Source organism: Suncus etruscus, chromosome 1 (assembly GCF_024139225.1).
Source record: "Suncus etruscus isolate mSunEtr1 chromosome 1, mSunEtr1.pri.cur, whole genome shotgun sequence".
Taxonomy (NCBI): domain Eukaryota; kingdom Metazoa; phylum Chordata; class Mammalia; order Eulipotyphla; family Soricidae; genus Suncus; species Suncus etruscus.
In genome coordinates, this window is record NC_064848.1 from 124841186 (window position 1) to 124863849 (window position 22664).

The following is a 22664-nucleotide window of genomic DNA, read 5'->3' on the forward strand; positions in this document are numbered from 1 at the left end:
ATGTACATATGTATTACAAGCCGTAGTGAGTCTGCCTTGCAAGCACTGACCTAGGACCTAGGAATCCCGCAGAGTCCATATGGTCACCCACGCCTGGAGAGATTTCTGAGCGCATAGCCATACCCAAACACCCCCCCCCAAAAGGAACTCAGATATTTTAACTGTTATAAAATCATTAAATGATGCAACTTTCTAAATATAAGTACTATGTTAGTAATCAAAGAAGTTAATGGTTTTCAGGTAAAAGTCTCGGATTGTACTTTTTACCATCGAGTCATCACTAGCAATAGATTCTTACAAGGGCAATTCAGAGACATACGTAACTTGTTGACATCAGAAAATCAACATTCTTTATTTACAAAAACTTACATGCAAACAAGATGCCAGATCCTACATAAAAAAAAGATATTGGATTCCAAATGAATGTCAAAATTGGCTGAGCTGAGCTCTAAGTAAAGAAACATCTGACATAAAATTTTGAAAATAAAATAAAAATAAACAAGAACCTAAGCACTTAAACCATTATGCAAAAACATGCAAGACTGAAAACGTAACACAGTCTAACTGATGGTTTTATAAATGTGTATATTTAGTTGCATTGAAAAATAACTGTCCGTCTGTAAATGTCATTGGAAAAAAACAATGACACCTTCTAAAAAAAAAATGGACACAGATAGTCATTTCCTTCAACTATTAAGCTAAACTGGTCCAACTGAATTTCAAAACAAAATAGCTCCTAGGCTAGAATCTTGATGCCATCTTTAGCCTGAAGCAAATTTTTATACTGACAGTGTTTGCTCCGGAAAGTAGTGTTTTAATGGAAACACTGTCAGACCTTTGTCTCTGGAAGAGTTACTGCAGAGTCCATAAAGACACAAGCTAAACTTCCAAACACAGGGACCTTTCTTACCTAATAATTGTCCTTTCAGAGGCCAGATCTCATCCCACTGTCTCCAAGGAATTGTCTTATGAACTCAGAAAGCACTAAGGTTTGACGATGCCCTAAGGTTCAGTGGAAAGAATAGCAGACTAGATAGCACTATTTGGTTCTTATATTTTCTTCCTTTAATACTAGTTATAACTTGAACTTTACAGACAAAGGCTGCAGATTTCCATTCAATTATCTTTTATAGGATTGAAACATTGTATCGGAACTGTAGATTTAGATAAACAAAAATCATGACCGATATGTCTTTAATAGATGACATTAATTCTCAAGTAAAACTTACTGAAACAAAAATAAACAAAAACGTATTTTTAGCATTTTGTTTTACAACTAAAGTATCGTTCACATTATCAAGATGAGGGTTTGTGGGAGGAGTTATTATTTTTTATTTGTAGGGGGAGGGGTGGGAAGGGTATTTGTGGTGCCATTCCAAGTTCTGGCTCTTGTGTTTAGGGTACCACAGTGATGCTGAGAATAGAGGAATCTGAGTTGAATGCATGCAAGGCAAGAACCTTATCTCTCATCTTTGGTCCTCCAATGAAGTATTAAGACAGAATTTTTTTGTCTGTTTGTTTTTGGGTCACACCCGGCAGCGATCAGGGGTTCCTCCTGGCTCTACGCTCAGAAATCGCCCCTGAGAGGCTCGGGAGGCTGGGGGACGGAGGGAGGGACTATATGGGATGCCGGGATTCGAACCACCATCCTTCTGCATGCAAGGCAAACACCTACGGCTGTGTGATCTCTCCAACCCCTTAAGACAATTTTTTTTTCTTTTTTTTTTTTTCTTTCTGCAATTGCTGAACACTACTAGGTGTGACACACAAAACAAAAGGGGAGGGAAAGAGGAAAGGAGAGAGACAGAGTAACAGAGACTGGTGAGGAAAGAAGGGAAGAAGGGAAAGGAGGGAGTAGAGAGGAGGAGAGAAGAGGAAAATGGAAGGCTGGAGAGAAGAGGAGAAAGGAAGAGAGGACATGAGAGAAGGAAGGTGAAAAAATAAGGGAGAAGTGGAAAGGGGGAAGAATGGAGAGGAGAAGAAAGAGGAGAGTAGAACACTAAACTCAAGACAATTTTTTTTTAAAACAGAATTTTTAAGAGAGATTGATATGTGTGGGAATTGAAGTTTGTGATCAGTAAATATTCTTTCTTGACAATATACCTCTGCCTTAAAATTAGGATCTTAAGTAAAGAAAATATTTATCAAGTGAACAAATTGAGTTAGGCAATCATCAAGTAAATAAGACAGATTTTCTTGATCTTACTACTCTGTACCTATATATATGTATATGCAAATATACACATATGTATAAACAATATATATTGTATACATATATATTGTATATACATATATATATATAAATGCAGAATAAATTAGAAAATATCACTTCAGGAACTGGAGAGATATTACAGCAGGTAAGGCATTTATTTGCCTACTATGCAAAAATCTGAGTTCTATCCCTAGTATTCCTTATGGTCCCCCAAGCACTACCAGGATAAATCCCAAGAGAAAAACCAGGAGTAGCCCTTGAGCATCATTGACCCAGAAAACATACAAACAAATTTTAAAAATTCACTTCAATAGTCAATGAGTATCTATACATTCTCATCTTGTGTTCAAAAAATGAAACAGTCAGACAGACATGTAGGAAGGGGCATCCCTGTGGCAAAGATTTCTTGAAATGTAATAAACCAACAGAAAGTATTTGGAGGAGTTACTTCATCATTGATAAAAGTCTGACTTGTGCCACTATAGAGCTAGTAAAGATTAGACCCCTTACCAAGAGAATTCTCAGCAGGAACAATGGCCAGAAAAGGAATATCAAAGAAGACCATGAACTGTCGCCAACCCTTTTCCCTGGCAACCACTTTCGTAGCCACCCTAGCAATAAGACTCTTGCCTAGGTAGAAAGCCTCAAGTGGGGCAGGTTAAGTAAACTATAAAAGTCAACTTGGGGGTCCAGCATGATAGTTCAGTGGTAGGGCGTTTGCCTTACATATGGATGGACCTCGGTTTGACCCCCAGTGTCCCATATGGTCCCCAAGTCAGGAGTGATTTCTGAGTGCATAGCTAGGAGTAACCTTTGAATGTCACCGGTGTGGCCCAAAACAAAAAGTCAACTTGGGGGACCAGAGTGATGGTACAGCAGCAGCACGGTGTTTGCCTTGCATGCGGCCGACCTGGACAGACCTGGGTTTGATTCCCGGCGTCCCATGTGGTCCCTCAAGACTGCCAGGAGCAATATCTAAGTGCAGAGCAGGAGTAAATCCTGTAAGCACTGCCAGGTGTGATCTGAAAAAAAAATAAACGTGAACAAAGGAAAGCACATATATGCTGCCTGGCTACATGATACCCAAGCATGCTGCCCACATCTCCTTTTATATGTATAATTTCCTACATTCATGCTAGATACCAGGGATCACCTCATTTGGAGAATTCAATGTATTTTTACTCTTTCTTATCCTCTCCCTTCTCTTCCCCTTCTCTTCCTCAGTATCTACAAATTGAACCTGATTTTATTCACTGCTTCTTTCCCCCTGAAATTCTTTTCCTGAAAGGCTAGTAAAAGATCTATGACTTTTGTTTTTCTTGTCAGAGCAAGGCCTAGAGTCTTAGATTTTCTTAGTCACTTCCTGGGTAGAAGGTGGAATTGAGTAGAGAGGAAACTGCAGATTTTCTTCTTGGGGTTGCTGTAAAAGTGGTTCAAAAACAGCTGAACATGCAATTCTATTGTTTATTTTATTTTCCATTTCCCCCCAGCTTATACTTGTACTATAATAAAAGGAAATATGCTTATTAAAAACAGTGGCTGACAGGGCTGGAGATATAGAACAATGGGTAAGGTGTTTGTCTTGCTCATGGTGGACCCTAGTTTGATCCCTAGCATCCCGTTGGTCCCCCAAACACTTCCATGAGTAATAACTGAGTGGAAAGCCAGGTATTGCAGGGTGTGGGTCCAAAACAAACAAACACACACACTGACTGAGAGAAGAACTAAAAATTATAAGGGGGGGGCAGAGAGATAACATGGAGGTAAGGCGTTTGCCTTTCATGTAGAAGGTCATTGGTTCTAATCCCGGCGTCCCATATGGTCCCTCGAGCCTGCCAGGAGCAAATTCTGAGAGTGGAGCCAGGAGTAACCCCTGAGCATTGCCAGGTGTGACCTAAAAACCAAAAATAAAATAAAATAAAATAAAAATATATATACATATATGTATATGGGACAAATACAGAAACCCCTGAGACACTTTGAAGACCTCAAAATAATTTTATCGAGTAATTTTAAGTGAGTAAAAATGAACACACTAATCTTGATTTCTAAGTGTGAGATCATAAACACTACTCAGAATTTGCCTCCCAGAAACTGGTAACCTGGACAATTTTATAAAAATGAGAATTGGTTTGAAGATGGAGAAGACCAACTGCTGTTAATGTGATTACTTTTTTTCTTATTATGTCAAGGTCTAAAGACTAAACTTTAAATTTAAGCTTATAGTAAGAGCTACTATGTGAAAACAAATATAATCAAAATATAAAAATTGTAGCTAAGGTATATTTTATTGGGATGTAGCAGCTTTATAGATTGACAAACTTATGCATAGTTTTCCTTTATTCATACATTTTATTCAGTGTTAAAGCTACTGCTCGTTTTGATAATAGCACCAATATTATGCTATGAGCTCACCACACCTAACCTTTATGCTGTAAATTGAAGTCAAAATGCTAACGCTCATCAAATGCTCATTAAACTGACTATCACTAATTTTATGTAGCATATTGTGCTTTAAATATATGTCTGGGATACCCAACAGATGAATCGCTACTTACAGATACTAATAATGAGGATGTTAGTTATTTTTTCAACTTTAATTAACAGGTGTAATACCCACTTGCAAAGATATCGTTAAAATTGTATCTAAGATATACAGAATTTATAATACAGAGTTGGTTACTTAATATTCCTTTTAGAGTTTGACCTTTTCAAAATGCAGTCTAATATTTGGCCATAAAACCACTAAATTTTCAAAATTTTGTTGCCTCATAAACTATTTTCTCTGCAAAGTGTTTCTATTTTACTGAAAATGAAAAAACATTTAACTAAATGCCACTAAATCAACTGCAAGAACAGAATATATGTGTGATTTCCATCTGAAATAGGAGAAGCCTAGAAGTAGATTCACCATCCTAAAGGAAAAGAAACTGAAAAACTAAAGAAACAAAAAAGCATGAATTCTTAGATCTGTTAGAAAATTGAAGTCACTTGTTGCCTTCCACCCAATTGAAGAAACAGGAAGAATAATACAGAGAATAACAATTTACCTAAGCAGAAATTCATAGCAGAATCTCTCTTGGGAATTAATAGCAAGATGGGGAAATTTAAATTGAATTAACAAAATATAGAATGAGTTCTATGAGCTCAATGAGTTCATGACAGTTAAAAACCCAGTCTAATAAGTTCTCTCCACTTTTATGAGTTTTATTTCTAGGAATTGTAGAATATTCTTACAGTGAATAATCAAAAAGACCCCTCTTGCATATAGAAAGATAAGGAGGAAAGTAAGCATTCAAAAACAAACAAACAAACCAGAGTTCTGTTATTGTTAGGAATAGTTACTGTTATCTCTTAACCCAGGAATTAATTAACCTTTAAACCTTCTGGGAGAAGGAAACACCAATTTTATCCCTAGCTAGCCCTCCTACTGTACCTAAGGTAAGGGAATACAAGGGCTGAGGTTCACAGTCCAGAGGTTTAAACTTACCAAAGGATTGGGACCCAATCATAGAACTATTGGATGTTTTCCTTCCCATAATAAGTTACTAATATATTAGTAATTTATAATTACTGATTAGTAATGTGATTACTAATTTATAATTCCATATTTACATTAAATCATTTCACCTTGTTTACTTTTTAACATAATCATTAAAGGCATTATAAAGGCAAACAAGTGTTATAGAATCAGAATTCTAAATGAAGATGTTGAAATTTTATTGTCCAAATTGTTTTAACTACCACATTTTCTGGTATATAAGATGACTGGGCTTATAAGACAACCCCCCTCCTTTTTCTGTTAATATATAGGGTTTTGGGCTACATTTGCCATATAAGACTGCCTCTCTTTTAACTAACACCAAATGGAATTAAAAAATGTAAGAGAAAAAGAGTAGAACCCTCAAAGGTTAACATTATATGTTTAAATAAAGCTAGACTTTGGAGTGCCAACAATCATTCTACATTTGTCATTTGTAGTGAGTAACTGATTTTTTAATTGTGATCTATAGTGAGAGCAGGGAGAGGGGTTCTCCTCCAAGAGCACCTGGCTGAGGTGCAGTGATTAATAGGACAACTAGAGGGAGACAAAGTGTCTCTTCTGTGTCCCATAAAAGCTGAAGAGGACTGAGCACCAGAAAGCCGTACACCAGTGATGACTCCCAGAAGCTAGATGGGATGAAGCACTTGGTAACTCAACTCCTCTGTGTGCTCTGAAAGATGAATCAGGACAAGTAGAGTACTGAGTGATGACGCCTGGCAGCTGGATGGGATTCAGCAGTAAGACGGGGGCAGATCACTCATCTCTGAAGCTGGAATAAGTTTCAGCATGCCGTATACCAGCAAAAAAGATGACCTCTGACTTTTAAAAAGTTTTTCATGAGTTAAAAGTCATCCTATAGACCGGAAAATATGGTATAATTGATATGCTAAAAAACATTAATAGAAAAAGCAACAAAAATTATATTAACAACTACTTAAAAATTCTAATAAATCAATATCAAATGTCAATGTCAAACTGTATTTTATGATGTTAAAAACATTCTGTAGTTTGATCATTTTCCTCATCTACTAGCCAATTATCTGTAACCTCTAAATATAAAATTATGTTTTCTTGGTTCCCCATACTTCCTCAAGGGGTTCAGCATTTATCATTTATCCTTTAGTTATTTTTTTGTTCATAATATTTAGTCATGTTTTCAAGCTTGATCTCAGATCTTAATTCAGTCCATATCCCTAAGACAACAAATGTACTTAATATCAGAGCTTAGTACTTACTAGGTTTTTATTAAAGTATTTTAATTTAAAACAGTGTTTTACAAAGTTACCCATAATTGAGTTTAGACAAACAATGTGTCAGAACCAATTCCACTACTTGTGTCAATCTCCATCCATCAACCTTCAGAGTCCATTCTATACCTACACAGCATACCAGCTTTCCATCTTAACAGACACTTTTTTGTTCAAATTTACTTTATTTAAAAAGCATGTATCATACATTGACATAGCTTATTGTAATACATATATTTTCAAACAAGTGAGAGCAAAATTACTTTTAAAATAATAAAAAGAAATATAGCAATAAACAAATTTGTGAAAAAAAAGAAAAAGAAAAAGCAGCTAGTATGCAAGAAATGGTAGAAATATAAACAAAGATAAAAATTGCACTAAAAATGAAATCTTAACGATCAAAAAATTAAAAAAGGATAGAATAGTTTGGGAACTAGCTTAGCATAGTAAATAAATATGACTGAGTAAAGAATCTCTGAGTTTAAATATGTAACAAACTTATACTCCAGGGCCAGAGGCTGGTCAAATTCAATGCCAAATTCAGATTTGATCCGAAGCACTATGTGGTCACACAAATACAGTAGTGGGAAGCTTCGATGTAACAAGCCAAGAGAATCTCTGAGCATTACTAAGAGCAAATAATCAAGCAAAAAAGAGAAAGAAAACTAAAAAGAAAAATGACACAAAAGAAGAAGAGAACAATGAGACAACACAAACTTACTTTTAATCTCCAATATTTTAAAATTTTATAATATTCACCTAGAAATGTAAACATTTAGTCTTCTCCTGAGAATTACTTGGGGACTCAATCTAAAAAAAGGTTAATACTTGAATTAGTGATATTCCCAAATTTGATAATCTACATTAATTATAACTTGAAGATCTACAATTTGAAAAAGTTCGTGAAAGAGGAAATAGAAACTGCTTTTTTACTTTGTTTTGTGGTCACCCAAGTTATGTTCAGGGTCAACTACTTCTCTGAGTTCAGAGAAATTGTCTAGTTTTGCTCAGGGGACTATGCAGTATCTGGGATCAAGCTTAGCTTGTTTGCATGCAAGGCATGTGCTCCAGCCCACCAGACAATCTCTATCACCCCAGATATAGACCAATTTAATAAAACTGTATTCATTTAGAAAATAATTATTTTAAATTATTTTAATTAAAAATAATTAAGTCAATAATTAATAAACCATAAAAACAAAAGGCTCTAGGCCTAGATGGATTCACTGGTGACAAAAGTGTACCAATTCTCTATAATTTCTTTCAAAAAATAAAACAAGGAATTTCTCCTAACATTCTAAATAAAAATCAATATATAAACGTATATTTAAAAATGTCTTCAACAAAGTATTAACAAATTGAATTTAACAGTGAATTAAAATAGCTACACATGATAAGCAAGTGGAATTAAACTCAGATATTCAAGACTAAACACAGGCTTCTCCTGCCCAGAGACACATAGAGCAGGGACTCCATCTATGGGTTAAGACTGGCAGAAGCCCTGAGAAACAGAGAGATACCCCCAAAGGACAAATTTAAGATGAGAGGTGAGGCCCCTCCTTCACTGAGGGAACACAGGCTTCTTTTTCCCAGAGACACAGAAGCAGAGGAGTGCAGCTGCTCCGTTTTTGCTTCATGGCTGTTCTTATCCCATAATCAATATACACCATCACAACATGTAGGGGAAAAAAACACACACTACGAAGGACACTATGGGAAAGCATCACAGAACAAAGCCATGCATAGAAAATGAAGATGGTAGAGATGAAGACCCAACAATTACCAGTAACCTACATAGCATCTCTGAGAAATCTTTAGAGAGAAAAATTGGAGGATGTTCAAGGAACTCAAAAGAATATATGGAATGAACCAAATAAACCACAAATAAAAATTAAGAGGACATTGAAGTAGAAATAAGAAAACTCCAAACTCAAATATAAGGGCTAAAAAACTTGGTAGTCAAAATGGAAACCTCACTGGAAAGCTTCATCAACAGAGTAACAAATGCTGAAGACAAAATTATTGAGATGGAAAATGATATGCGTAAAACTTCATATAACAGAAGATATTGGAATAGAGAATATAGCAAGTGATCAGACAATGGAAAAATTCCTCAAAGAATGTGAACAGATAAAAATAGAGGTCTGCAATAAACTCAGTAGAAACAATATAAGAATCTTTAGAGGTCCAGAGGCCTAGGAAAAAATATGTCCATAAAAAATCAACAGTCAAGGATATAATTGCAGAAAAATTCCCAGAGCTAAAGAGTAGGTGCAACCAAATACTAGATGCTCAAAAAGTATTGGTTAAAAGAGATCCAAAGAAAAGCACCTTATGGCACATCTTAGTCATGATGAGGAATCCCACAGATAAGAATAGAATACTGAAAAAAAATTAGAATACTAAGCAGCTATATCAAAAAGAGAAATTAATACAAAGGAGCATCCTTAAGATTTACAGTAGATTTGTCAAAAACAACTCTTGAGGCCTAAATGTAGTGGTGGGATATAGTGACAAAATTCAATAAAATGAAAGTTTTGCCAATACTTCACCCAACCAGACTTACATTCAGGTTTGAAGGAAAGATAAACACTTCACATACAGACAACTGAGGAGCTTTACAGACTCAAATTCAATTTTGAAAGGCAATACAGAACCAAAAAAACACACCAAACTTTTACAAAAAGATGACACTAAGTCCCATAACAATCATGTCTCTCAATGTCAATGGACTAAATGCATTAGTTAAGAGATATAGAGCGTCAAAATGTATCGAAACATTGAATCTAACATTTCGCTGCTCCAAGAAACACATTTGAATAGTCAGAGAAAACAAAGAGTCAAAGGTTGAATGGAGAATAATCATTCAAGCAAATAACTCCCTTGAAAAGGCTGCAGTGTCCATACTTACATAAAATGACACAGACTTTAGACTTAATAAGGTGATAAGGGACAAAAACGGACATTTCTTGAGAATCAAGGGATATGTGCACCAGGAAGAAATCACACTCATAATAAACATATATGCACCCAATGAGGGACCAGCAAAATAGTTAGAACAATTGTTGTCAAATCTGAAAGAAGACATCAATAGCAACAAAATAATAGTGGGAGACCTCAATACCACCCTATAACCTCTTGATAGGTCAACCAGATTGTCAACTAAAACCAACAATAATGTATTAGCTCTGAAGGAAGACATGAAAGAGAATGGCTTAGTAGCCATATAGGACTCTTCATTCTAAGAAAACTGGATGCATTTTCTTCTCCAATGTACATGGACCATTCTCTAAGATAGTCCACATGGTGGGCTATTAAACATACAACCATAAAATCAAGAGGATAAAATTTGTAAGAAATACCTTCTCATATCATCATTCACAGAAATTAGAGGTGAATCACAGACACAGAGAAAAAACTTTAACAAATGGAAATAAAATAACTTACTACTAAAAAAATATAAGTGGGTCATAGATGACATCAAAGAGGAAATCAAAAGATTCCTTGAAACAAACAAAAATGAAGGCAAAAATTATCAAAATTTGTGGTACACAGAAAAAGTGATATTATAAGGAAAATACACAGTTTCACAAACATAATTCAGGAAGAAAAAAAGGGCTAAGGAAATAATTTAATGGCACAGTTTAAAAATTTGGAAAAAGAACAACAAAAATTAACCAAAAATAAGTGATAGAAGGAAATAATAAATCTTAAAGCAAAAATTAATTAACTAAAAATTCAAAAATAAAAACCAAAAGATCAAAAGAGCAAGAGTTGGTTCTATGCAAAATAAACAAGATCAACACAGCATTAGCCAATTTCACAAAAAGAGAGAAGAAACTTAATAAACCAAATTTGAAATAAAAATGGGGAGATTATTACAGACTCTATAGGAACTCCATGGTAATCAGAGATTACTTAAGAAACTCTATGCCACAAATCACAAGAACCTGAAAGAAATGGATACATTTTTGGATTCCTATAACATTTCAAGTTTAAACCAACATGGTATGGCATATCTGAACAGACCTATCACTATGGTAAAAAAAAAATCAAAATGGTAATCAAAAGTCTTTCCAAAAGCAAAAGCCCATGCCTAGAGTAATTCACTAGCGTATTATTTAAAACCGTTCAAGAGGACCTACTGCCAATACTTTTCAGGCTTTTCAGGACATTGAAGAAACAAAAATACTCCCAAATAATTTTTATGAAGCTAACATCACCCTGATACAAAAACAGAGATGTCACAAAAAAAAAGAACTACAGACCAATATTCTTTTTTTTAATAACTTTTTATTTATTTATTTATTTATTTGGTTTTTGGGTAATACCCAGCAGAGCTCAGGGGTTACTTCTGCCTCTATGCTCAGAAATTGCCCCTGAAAAGCTCAGGGGACCATATGTGATGCTGGGATTAGGACCACAATCCTTCTGCATGCAAGGCAAATGCCCTACCTCCATGTCATCTCTCCGGTCTCAAACCAATATTCTTGGTGAACACAAATTATCAAAATTCTGGCAAATAGGATACATCTGATCAAGAAGTTCATACACTATGACCAAGTAGGATTTATCCCATAGTTACAAGAATGGTGTAACATATACAAGTCAATCAATGTAATATCCTATATCAACAAAAGAAAAAGTAAAAGCCATATGATCATATCAATAGATGCAGAAGAGCATTGGATAAGGTCCAACACCTATTCATGATAAAAATCTTAACAAGATAGGAATGGAAGGAACTATTTTCAATATATTCAAGGCTGTTTACCTCAAGCCCTGGCATATATATTTTTATTTTATTTTATTATATTTTTTATACTCAATGGGAAAAACTGAAAGCCTTTCCTCTAAAACCTGTCACAAGACAAGGCTTCTCCCTCTCTCCACTTATTCAATATAGGACTGGAAGTACTTGTCATAGCAATTAGGCAAGAAAAGATACATAATGGCATCCAGATAGGAAAGGAAGAAATCAAGCTCTTACTTTTCACAGATGACATGATAGATATTCAGAAAACTCTAAAGACTACCAAAAAGTTTCTAGAAACAATAATGCAATCCCTCTAAGAATAGCCATGACATTCTTCAAAGAAGTGAATCAAACACTTCTGAAATTCATTTGGAAGAACAAACAACCATGAATTGCTAAAGCAACCCTAAGAAAAAAGAGATGGGAGGCATCACTTTTCCTAACTTTAAATGTGATATAAAATTGTTATATTTAATTTAATATTTGATACTTAAACTGTGATATAAAATAGTCATCAAAATAGCATGACATTGGAATAAAGATAGACCCTCAGATCAATGCAGTAGACTTGAGTATTCAGAAAAGGAACCACATACAATCAATTAATATTTGACAAAGGGCAAAATGTAAAATGGAGCAAGGAAAGTCTCTTCAACAAGTGGTGTTGAGACAACTGGTCAACAAATGCAAAAAAAAAAGCAAACCAGACCAACTTCTAACACCATGCACAAAAGTCAAATCAAAATGAATTAAAGATTTTTATATCAGACCTGAAACTATAAAGTATATAGAGGAAAACTTGGGCAAAAAACTCCATGACATTAAGACTAAAGGTATCTTCAAGGAGGAAACACCACTGTCCAAATAAGTGGAAACAGAGATAAACAAATGATACTACATTAAATTGAGAAGCTTCTACACCTCAAAGGAAACAGTGACTAAATACAAAGGCCACCCAGGAAATGGAGAAAGTATTCACCCAAAACACATCTGATAGGGGGCTAATATCCAGGATATACAAAGTACTAACAGAACTTAACAAGAAAAATATATCTAACCCTATTTTAAAAGGGAGAGAAGAAATGAATGGACATTCCTCAAAGAGGAAATGCAGATGGTCAAAAGGCACAAGAAAAAAATGTTCCACTTCACTAATCATCAGAAGTGCAAATAAAAACAACAATGAGGTATAATCATGCCACGAGACTGGCACACATTACAAAGAATAAGAATAACCAGTGCATTTTGTGATGCGGGGAGAGAAGGATTTTTATTCACTGCTTATGGGAATGCTGTCTAATCCAACCTTCCTGGAAAACAGTATGGATATTCCTTTAAAAGCTGGAAATTGAACCCCATATGACCGAAAAATACCACTCCTGGGTATATACCCTAGGAACACAAAAAGACAACACAATAATGCCCTCTGCACATCTATATTTATCACAGCACTATTTACAATGGCTAGAATATTAAAACAATCAGTGCCAAACAACAGATGAGTGGCTAAAGAAACTATGGTACATTTACACAATCATAAAATTGCCTATACACAGATTGGCATGAATACTATTATGCTGAGGGAAATGAGCCAGAGGGAGGACAAACAGAATAGCCTAACTCACCTGTGGAATATAAGTAAAATAAAAGACAGTACAGCAATAATATCCATAGAAAATAGAGCTGAATGTTGGGAGGACCAGCTTATGACATGAAGCTTTCCACAAAAAACAGTGACTGCATAGAGCACTAACTACAATGACAACAACTGTGACAATGATAGTGAGGAAGAGAGGCAAAATGCCTGTCTGAGAGACAGGCAAGGGTCTGAATTGGGGCAAGGAAAAAAGAGGACATTGGTGGTAGAAAATTGACCTGGAGAAGGGTGGTATATATTCTATGATGGAAAACCCAGTATGAAAATTTTTGTAAATACTGTGATTAAATAAAAATTTAAAAATTAAAAGGGGGGCAGAGCAGTGGTAACCTAGGACAGACTGTGGTTCTATCCCCCATCATCCCATATGGTACCCCAAACCGGGAGCTATTTCTGAGCATATAGCCAGGTGTAGCCCCAAGAGTTACTGGGTGTAGCTCAAAAACTAAAAAAATATATTTTTTTAAATATACAATACCAAATCAACAATTGAAAATCAATTAATGCAATCCATCAACTGAACAAACTAAGCAAATACATTATATGAATCATTCTTTAAAAAAAAAAACAAAATTTAACATTATGTCCATAATAATGACTCTTGGCCAACTGTAAACAAAGGGACATTTCCTCAACTTGACAAAAAATATCTATTTTATAGGGAAAAATCATGACAAATATATTACTGATAAAAAGAATTAAAGATCAGGGCTAAAGATAGTACATGTCTTCTGTGCAGCAACTGGTGTTTAATCCCAAACTCAACATATGGTTCCCCAAGATAGAAATAAAAAAGGGAGGGAGGGAGAGAGGGAGGGAGGGAGGGAGAGAGGGAAGGAGGGACGGAGGGAGGGAGGGAGGGCGGGCGGGAGGGAAAGAGGGAGGGAGGGAGGGAAAGAAGGAAGGAAAGAAGGAAGGAAGGAAGGAAGGAAGAAAGGAAGGAAGGAAGGAAGGAAGGAAGGAAGGAAGGAAGGAAGGAAGGAAGGAAGGAAGGAAGGAAGGAAGGAAGGAAGGAAGGAAGGAAGGAAGGAAGGAAGGAAGGAAGGAAGGAAGGAAGGAAGGAATACCTTCCTAAAAGGAAGTACCTAAGAATACCTTCATGAATTTTGATGCAAAAATCCTTAACAAAAGTTACAGAATATATTGAACAATATATAAAAGTACATCTCAAACATTACACCAATACATTAAAATAAATGTCAAGGTTGGAAAGATAGTTCAAGGACTAAGACTTAAACAAGACAATCTAGATTCAATCATCAATCCATTTCCATATATGTTCCTCCAAGGACTACTAAACGTTTTCCCTGAGCACAGAGCTGGGAATAAATCCTGAGCAACATCGTGTGACCCCCCCAAAAATAATAAAGTAAACAAAATGAAATAATTGGCATACTGGGATTTTACTAAATTAGAACTTTTTGTCCTATAGAAATCTTCTCAAAAGTTTTTTTTATTAATTATTTCTTTTTAGACTGGGAGAAAATATTTGTAAAACCCACAGGTGACAAAGAACTTATATCTAAAATATATAAAAAGAAGTCATGGAGCTAGCTGGAGTCCATGCTTTGCATGTATGAAACCCTGGTTCAATCACCATAGAGTCCTTGAGCACACAAGGATGGGGGAAGGCACAAAAAGCAAAGAATAAATATAAATGACTGATTAAATATATGGAAATAAGAAACAAGTATTATAATTATTTTCACTGATCTTTGTGCTATTTACAAAATTCTCTTTTTTCACAGATCTAAAGAATTCAGTATGATATTCTACTAATGGTTCTTATACCAGAATGGTGTATCTGCAAACTGATTATACCAAATAATAGTATGTGGAAATTACATAAGTGAGAATATTTTCAAAAACTACTGTGTCTACTTCACATTATAGCTCTTATTCACATTGACTTATAAGTACATATAGTTTCAAGTTATTCATAAGCAACTAAAAATATTTTGGTCCTTCCTATAGACAACTAACAACTAGGTTTTTGCATGAGAATGCTCTATATTTCAGTCCCAGAATATTTATGAGATAGTAAGAAGAATAGATAGCAAATTATTATTTAAATAAACTCAGACTATGCTGCTTACCCAAAGAATCATAAGAGGCAAAATTTTTGCAATTTTGCTTACCAATTTTTATAGCTTTACATACATATATGCTCGTTTTCAAATATAAGTACGCAAAGCTTAGGTATTACAATAATACATAACTGGTATAGCTTATTAGTAAAAGTTTACAGTTTTCTATTACCTCAACTAAAATAACTGAGTTAATACAATTATATAGCTGTATTTTTGTGTTCGTTTATTTGTTTTGGAGTCACAACCTGCAGCGCTCAGGGGTTAGTCCTGGCTCTGTGCTCAGAAATCGCTCAGGGCAGGCACGTGGGGGGGGGGGGGGTGTGTGTGCGCAGACGACAGGGAACCATATGGAATGCCGGGATTTGAACCAACCGAGGTCCTGGATCAGCTGCTTGCAAGGCAAATGCCCTACCACTGTGCTATCTCACCAGCCCTATAGCTGTGTTTTTTAACTCTAATTTTAAAAATATTTCTTTGGGGGCCGGAGAGATAGCATGGAGGTAAGGTATTTGCCTTTCATGCAGGAGGTCATTGGTTTGAATCCCGGCGCCCCAAATCCCGGTGCCCCATATGGTCCCCCGTGCCTGCCAGGAGCAATTTCTGAGCCTGGAGCCAGGAATAACCCCTGAGCACTGCCGGGTGTTGCCCAAAAACAAAAACAAAAACAAAAACAAAAATCTTTCTTTGCTATACTACCCTAACTTTTTAAATATCATGTTTTCATCCAATGTTCAAGAACAATGCTCCAAAAAAGAAACAGCATCATTGTAAATGGTTCGGAAAACATAATTAAGTGGAAATTTATACATACCTACTTTGTATATTTTATTCATACTTTTATAATGATTGTGTTTTATTTGCCTACCTCATCAAATTGGATATTTATTCAGAAACATTCAATATAGTTTTTGTTATACAAAATTTTGTCTGGAACTATTATGAACTACAGACTAGTATATTCATTATATTTGAAATAGTTTAAAGAAGAACCAATAACTGAACTTAGGGATCAATGATCTTTAAAGATTAAAGTGTTCATCTGTCATAGTAATTTTGCTAAATAACAACTCATTAAGAATAATTCTTGGAGTTTCTTTTTTAGGCTACTATTTAGGTTAAACAATCTAGTAAGAACATTAATATGAAAAACACTACATTTTCACAATCCTAACTACAATAAGCTGTAAAATATGCCAATATTCATGCCTTAGGGCATAATTTGGTTGCCAGCTGAGGTCAGAAAGAAATTTTCCCCATAGTGTAGTGTGTTGCCAATTACATAGGTGTAGAGAGAACAAGAGAAAGAGTCATGGGGTTACATGGCCCTCTAAAGCATCTGGTATTGGTTGCTCTCTGAGCGAAAATTTAGGATAAGATGAAACATTCAATGGTTCCTGTATGTCAATTCCGATATTCCTATGAGTTGCAATATGACATTGCTGCCACAAGGGAGGGATTTCCTACAGAACAGATGTCACTTACAGTATTATGTAGGCTATCTATCTCAACAAATAATTGCTTGGCAGTTTTGCCCTATGGCGAGGGTCTGGAAATATGTTAGGGTAGGAACAGACCATATAAGCAGATGGACAGAGATAAAAGAAAGAACAAGATCATACTGAGTCTGAAATGCATGTGTAAAAGCCAGATGGGGGTATTGAAGCAGATGTCTTTCCTTATCTTCAGTGACCAAAGCCCAAGATCAGGATTGCTCAATTATTAGTTACTTAGAAGTTCTATTCTAAAATCTCTAGATGAGTGTCACATAAGGCTTTAATTAATTGAGACAAAGAAACATTGTTCTTTTGCTATAAATTGCGATTTCTATTTGAAAGGAGCAAGCCTTACTTAAGGACTGTGAAAGAGGGAAGACTATATTAGTACCCCTACTTTCGGCCCCTCTCCCCATCAGAAAAAAAAAGAAAAATCTAGGCTGGGATAAGAGAATGGACACAAAGACTGACTATGAATGACACAGTACAATTGAGATAGTACGTGCCTGAGAGAAACAGCAAGAAAGGGAAAAGGTTCTTTTAAAATATCAATAAGAGAATCAAAGAAAGCAAGATCCTTTTCCTGATATAAGGGGGGAAGTTAATAACAGTAGGAAAGGGAAAGGCAATTGCAATATACTCCAACATTCATGAAAGATGAAAAGATGATGTTAGAACCAGAAAGCAATCATTTAAATAAATTTAACTTACTTATGGTTTTCGCACTTTATTCAATTTAAGGATTAAAATTTTTAAGTATTTAAACTATGTTCCCCAGTAGCAGATGTAATAACTGGTTGGATAAAGAAGATTGCATTTAATCAAGAACAAGCAAAGGAAATTCTATTTTTAAAATTGTGCTGTTTGAGCAGGCAAAGGAGAGGTATAAGGTATAGTGTATAGGGGCCAATAAATAAATTTCATTTTATTAAAAGTTATAATTGGATCTTGCTAAAAAGAGCTCTGAAATTTTAGACAGAAATAATCTCTCCATTCAAAAATGTCAGAAGAATGAAGCTAAATGTAGCTCAATTGAATATTCGCTCATTTATTGGAGCAGACTCCAAAATTATTCTTAAGGAATATTATAAGCTTTGCTTCCTACTGAACCTGTGAACATTGAAAATGTTTTTTAATTTTTAGATAAAATATTAATACTACCATGTTTTTGTTTTTAAATTTTAATCATCCATCAAATGCTATAACAAAAAAGAGAATACAGAATTCAGGATAGAGAATACAATCACAATTTTTCTATATATAGGCTCTAGCTATAGCCAAACTCAGAAAATGACAGGGAAATAGCATAATGGGGGCATTGTCTAAAAGGTGTAGAATCAGTCTTCTCTAAGAAATCTTATAAACTTTGCTCAAACTAGATCTCTTTCAGTAGAAGTCACCTTGGTAGAGAGAGCTAAAGATCAGTTGAGTTTCAGACACTATATAAAGATGCAAGTTCTATCACCTAAGAAAGATTAAGTGATGTGGATTATTTTAACAGCACTAAAAGACCTAAATGCTTCAAAGAAGCTCTAGGCCATGTCCTAGATATTGTCTTTTCCTAATCAAGAAAATAATGACTGATCTCCCTTCAATGACCTACAAAAATATAGTATGTGAAGAATTATGAGGATTTAAGTTTATAATTTACTATATCCTCTCAATATAAGAAATTTATCTTTTTTCTATCATATATATTAATAATATATTTAAGTACCATGATTAAAACATGTAAGTAACTGGGTTTCAGTCATAAAAAAAGAACACCCTCTTCAGTTATTTTTTTCTTTTCTTTCTTTCTTTTTACATTATAAGATCTTAATTTAAACACCATGATTTCAAACATGATTTTAGTTGTATTTAAGTCATAAATAGAACACTCCCCTTCACCAGTGCAGCATTCCCACTACCAATGTTCCCCATCTCCCTCCTCCCCCATTACTTGCCTAAATTCAAGACAGGCATTTTACTTCTCTCACACATTAACATTGGCATGGTAGTTGTTAGTGTAGTTATTTCTCTAACTGCACTCACCACTCTTTGTGGTGAGCTTCATATCTTGAGCCAGCCCTTCCGACCCTCATCTCTGAGCATTATTACAATGATGTCCTTTATTTTTCTTAAAACCCATATATAAGTGAGACTATTCTGTGTGTGTGTGTGTGTGTGTGTGTGTGTGTGTGTGTCTGACTGCTGCAATAAATAGAGGTGTGAGGAAGGGGTTTTTGTATTGCATTTTTGTGTTGCTAGGTATGATATAGCTGGATCATATGGGAGCTAAATTTCCAGTTTATCGAGGAATATCAATATTGTTTTCCATAAAGGTTGGACAAAATGGCATTTACACCAGCAGTAAATTTGAGTTCCTTTCTCTCCACATCCTCTCCAGCACTGCTTGCTCTTGTTCTTTGTGATGCCTGCCAATCTCTGTGGTGTGAGATGGTACCTTATTGTTGTTTTGATTTGCATCTCCCTGATAATTAGTGATGTGGAACATTTTATATGCCTTTTAGCTATCTGTATTTCTTCTTTGAGAAATTGTATATTCATTTCTTGTCTCCATTTATTGATGGGGTTAGATGTTTTCTTCTTGTAAAGTTTTGTCAGTAGTTTGCATATCTTAGATATTAGCCTTTGTCTGATGGGTATTGGGTGGATAGTTTCTCCCATTGTGTGTGTGGCTTTTATATCCTAGGAAAAGGAAATATCTTTTGATTCTATATTTAGAAAAATCCTAAAGAATAAACCAAAAAGCATCTACAAATAATAGATTCCTATAGCAAAGTGGCAGGCTGCAAAATTAACTCGCAAACATCAATGGCCTTCTTATACACCAATAATTATAGAGAAGAAATGGACATTAAGAAAACAATCCCATTCACATTCACACAAACTCAAATATTTTGGAGTCAACTAAATATGTGAAGGACCTATACAAAGAAAACTATAAAACCCTGCATCAAGGGCTGGAGCAATTGTGCAGAGGTAGGGCATTTGCCTTGCATGCGGTTGGCCCAGGATGGACCGCAGTTAGATTCCCTGGCGTCCCATATGGTCCCCCAAGCCAGGAGCAATTTCTGGGCCTCAAAAATCACTCCTCAATAGGGGGAACATATGAGATGCTGGGGATCAAACCAGAATTCATTGTAGGTCATCCACATGCAAGAAAATGCCCTACCACTGGGCTACAATTCAGGCCCCTCACCTATTTTTCTTTAGCATTAACTGCTATGTAAATTCTTGTTACATATTGTTAAGTAATTTTTATTTCTGTTTTGGGGGTTGGGAGGTTTATACCTAGCAGCACTTAGGAACTAGTCCTGACTCTGTGCTAAGATATCTCTCCTAACAGGCTCGGTGGACTATATGGGATGCCAGGATTCAAACCACCATCCATACTGTGTTGGCAGCATACAAGACAAATGCCTTACTGCTATGCTATATATCTGGCCCTTTTATTTCTATTTTTATAATTTTTAATTTTATTTTATTGAAACCATAGTAATCTACCAAGTTCTTCATAATTGAATTTTAGATATACAGTGAATCAGGACCATTTCCACCACGAGTATCATCCTCCCTCCACCAATGTTCCTAGAGTGAATCCTATACCACCACCCTTTGCCTGCTGACCTGTCAATATAACAGGCCCATTTAAATTTACATTGTTAAAGTTTAGGTCTTTTGTTTCTATTATTGTTGACTTTGGTTTGGATATTTAGTCTTTTTATTTCCACCAATGCACCTTAAACTAATTGGCTCCTGAACCCCATTCTTTTCTTTTTTTCTTTTTTCAACAGCAAGTTGTTGCTGTTCCCAAGTCATCAAGATGTCATATGAACCCAGTCCAGAACAAGTCAGTGCCAGGGCAACATTAGGGCCTTCCCCAGTAGAAGTTCGATTCATGGTGCTGGAGCAGAGTCGATTCCAAGATGGGATCTAAGATTCAGTGATAAATGGCCAATGTCTGACCGACCTAAGCCTAAGTCAAGTCACTGTGGAGAATGTTCAGGGTAAAAGGCCCCCATGCAATATAAAATTGACTAGTTCCTATCCCTATTAAGTAAGAACTTCTTTTTTTGGGGGGTGGGGTGAGGGTTTGGGCCACACCTGGCAGCGCTCAGGGGTTAGTTACTCCTGGCTCTATGCTCAGAAATCACTCCTGCCAGGCACAGGGAACCATATGGGATGCTGGGATTCGAACCGCCGCCCTTCTGCATGCAAGGCAAACTCCCTACCTCTATGCTATCTCTCCGGCCCCAGGTAAGAACTTCTTTTATACGTAGGATTTTCCCATCTTAATGTGCCTATGCAAAAGGGAACAATGCTACATGATGCTACTGGTGCATATGAGAGTAAAAATAACAAGCTAAACAATCCCTATAACCTGGTTCTAACATGAACTTGGAACACTAGAGAAACTTATCTACGAGAATTTTATATTAAACAAATTCATAAAAGGATTGGGGAAAACTATATCTTCATAAGGAAATACTCAGTAAAAATTATACTTATATTGTTAAGGAATACATCTAAAGAAATATATGAAGGAAAATATACATATTCCGTTTAAGTCTTTTGAAATAGTCTGAGGTGGTGGATAACTCTGGAGCACAATTTCAACCCAAGACATGGTCTTGTGGAATTTGAAAAGTGGCTCCCAGCAGTCACGAGTCCTCAAGGACACCCAGTCCTCGAGCTAGGTGTCTCTCAAAAACCTAATCCGATAGCAAGCAATAGTCTACATTAAAGGGAAGTGGGAGATAATGGCCAGCAGAAGTAAATCAGCAGCAACAGCAGTGGCAGCTTCTTCCAGGGATGGTCAAGGTGGGCTGAAAAGCTGTCTTTTAGCTTTGAGAGCTGGTTGACAGCTGGTTGGGGTTGAGGGAATGTTCTGGTTCCTGCGGAGTTAAGAACTGAAGTTAAAAAGGGTTAAATAGAAAGAAATTAAAAATTAGGAGTGAGAGAGTGAAATAGGAAACTATTTCTAAAGTGGTAAGTGGGAGGGTGGGAGGAAGGGTTATATATAACAGGAGGAAGGACTACATACAAAATAGAAAGACATTATGTACATTACAGATGGACATTAGAAAGACATAGAATTTTATTTCTTCTGATAATTTCTCTATTCAGATGGAGAAGCCCCAGGGGATGGGAAATTTTTCTTCTACTACTTCAGACATTGATTCACACTACAGAGGATTCAAAGCAAGAAATGTAAAAAGAGTAAGGTTATATCCAAACTCTAGATGACTTAAGAGTTTGGAATCAAAGGAGACTGGACGTTCTTGAAAAGCCTTTGCCATCATGTTTATTTGGGAGAAGGATGCCACAGTTACATTTACAAGGTGAAAAGTTTGGGAAATGTTTCATGAGGAATGATTCAATGGAAGCAAGGCAAGAAGCATAGGTACTGAAGTGCAACGCTGTACTTAAGTTGATAAGAAATTATGACATTGACCGGGTCAGTAGAAGTAAAAAGAAAATAGTGGATAAGACTGAGACTGTTTACCATGAGACTCAAAAGGTGATGGAAACAGCAGGAATAATAACAGGCAAGAATGACAAAGAAAAAAGATGACCCACCTTTAAGAATTGAGCAAATTCTTGGATAAATATTCTAGTTTTGAAGTATGAAACAGTAAAGAAAGATCAATGGCTTTGT

The 22664-nt window shown here is 35.6% G+C and overlaps 1 protein-coding gene across 1 annotated transcript in view; it reads left to right on the forward strand.

Annotated features, from left to right (window-relative positions):
* The window catches only part of MET (MET proto-oncogene, receptor tyrosine kinase), an 811679-nt gene that overhangs the window by 65337 nt on the left and 723678 nt on the right, over positions 1 to 22664 (forward strand). The window lies entirely within an intron of this gene.